Source organism: Poeciliopsis prolifica, unplaced genomic scaffold, assembly GCF_027474105.1.
Source record: "Poeciliopsis prolifica strain line A6 unplaced genomic scaffold, Auburn_PproV2 SCAFFOLD045, whole genome shotgun sequence".
In the NCBI taxonomy this organism is placed as follows: domain Eukaryota; kingdom Metazoa; phylum Chordata; class Actinopteri; order Cyprinodontiformes; family Poeciliidae; genus Poeciliopsis; species Poeciliopsis prolifica.
The window spans coordinates 4,214-6,388 of record NW_026562420.1 but is presented as its reverse complement, the minus strand read 5'-3'; the positions used below and the strand labels follow the sequence as shown (position 1 = coordinate 6,388).

At 37.0% G+C, this 2,175-nt stretch overlaps 1 long non-coding RNA gene across 1 annotated transcript; it reads right to left on the bottom strand.

The window, feature by feature from the left end:
• On the bottom strand, positions 1-1,216 carry LOC129376917 (uncharacterized). The gene is made up of 3 exons (XR_008607849.1): positions 982-1,216; positions 778-902; positions 1-405 (listed from the first exon to the last, which is right to left on the bottom strand). It is a non-coding gene; the product is annotated as an uncharacterized LOC129376917 (long non-coding RNA).
• Between the last annotated feature and the right edge of the window lie 959 nt (positions 1,217-2,175).

Here is a 2,175-nt window from a genome sequence, read left to right as displayed (position 1 = left end):
AGTATTACAGACCTTTAATGCACAGCTCATACAAAAGTTGAAGAATTCCTGTGCTGAACCTTATAAATGTTGCATGTTGGCATATTTAAGTGTTGTTAATTGTCACTCTGATTTCATTGACTCTGGGGCTCTCCTTTGTTGTTGATGCATCAATCCCATAAACTGTTGTTTGGATGAATGTGTAGAAGTTGAGAAGAGTTACATTGTAGGACACAGCAAACACAAAGTGCGCCTTAAAAAGTTCATCGAAGGCAGCCATTTGTCCCTCTGTACCACACAAGGAATGGGCTTCTTATCAAGGATGATGTAGAACTTCTGAATACAGCTCTTCTTCTCTCCAACGCAGAGGAGGAAGGGCTGTGCAGATCCAACTTTGTCAAGGAATGTCACCATGCTTGTCCCCACCTAATATTAAAAGACATCACATTAGAAATAATGGTGTTAGTCCCTCACTAGCAACAAATTAACATTTTCCACCTTCCTTTAGCTGTGAGCATGCCACGAAAGAGGATGTGACTTGCAAGGAAACTCCTGTGAGCTTAAGTGAAAAGAGCAGTTCTAATGGGCTCATACAATTCTTTGTGCCATTATTTTCCCATAACCAATTTTCTATTCTATGTTGTAATAAAATTAACCCTCATCTCACCCATAACTTTAAAAAATAACTATAAAATTATAATACAAATAATGCCAAATAACGACTTTACATTTACAGTCTTGTAAAAATGAGATCAATTTACGGTAAGTGAAGCCCATTAATTCATGTCAAAAACATACCTTCATGAGCCTCACAAAACGATCAGCTGCCTCAGTTGCACTAATTTTGACATGTTTCTTCCCTTTGGCGGTTGGAGGCAAGAGATGAACCAGCAGGAGAATGGCTGCTAAGTCGCTATCCCATTCTGATAAAATCAGAACAAGCCATGATTACAATGTAAATATAGAAAAGACAGTTGAACATATTTATATATTAATACATACCATAATCACTTGATTACTCCTGAGCAGACAGAAGGTCATCCAGGTGAATGCTCTGTCGAATGCTTTTGCTGACAGTAATGATCTTGGGTTTGTAGAACATTGGCCATCTTGCAATAAACTTCCCTGAGATGTCTTCTCCAAATAGCATGATGAAGTCCTGCTCAAACTAACAGAAGAAAAAATACCATCCAAAAACCATTTGCTAAGTTAGCTGTTTAGATACACACGTCACCAATATTTCAAATAATACAGATATAGAAGTCTTATCCATGGTTTAAAATAACAACTAGACCTTACCAAATATAACAGATTTCAAATTTACCATTCACCTAGATATGACAAAACGACGGGAGCTTGAATATGGTGGATTTCCCATTCAAAATGGGTTAAATATCGTACACTCTTTCAAGTCTCAAACTAAAAACCACATTTCCAACGAAACAATGTTTCACTACGAATATTTAACTCACCTTTAGGAAAGAATTGTGTCCTTCGTGTAAGAAATGTAGCCATACTGAGAGACTGACTGGTGGCGCGATGAAAGAAAGTAGCACGTGCTCTGCACCCGTTATGCGAAGGCGGGGCTTAAGCAACACCAACCAATTAACACTGGAATTTAACAACGCAAATATTACGGAATTTATTCTGGCAATGTTCATTTAATGCTGTGTGGTGTCAAAACAACACTCACACTCTTTATTTGACACTACACCTGGCATTTTTACTGTGTACCAAGCTTCTTTACCTTTCTTTTTTCTCTATAAAGGACACTGAAAGAATTATTTCGAATATAAATTTCATTCTATTTTATTTTGAAATTGACAGGACTTGCTACTGAGAAAAATATAATTTGTTCCACACAGTTAAGAAGCGTATTTCAGTGAAATAAGCACAATGGAAATATTTCACTTATGTTTGAAGTTAATGTTATTGGTTTTTTTGTTGTTGTACAAGTAAACTCTATGAAGAAATTAAGACGGCTTTGGATGTCTTTTAATACAAAGCACCACCAAGATTAATCGATGAGCTACATCTCCTGGATACATCAGCAGATCTGCATAAAATTTTTGATATATTGTGGGGAAGCACTGCAAAACGCATCGAAGCATATCGCCTGGTGGATAGGTGCAGAAACGGCATGAAAGCTTCTGCAATGGCGTGTGGCTGCTTAAGCATATGATGAATAACTATACT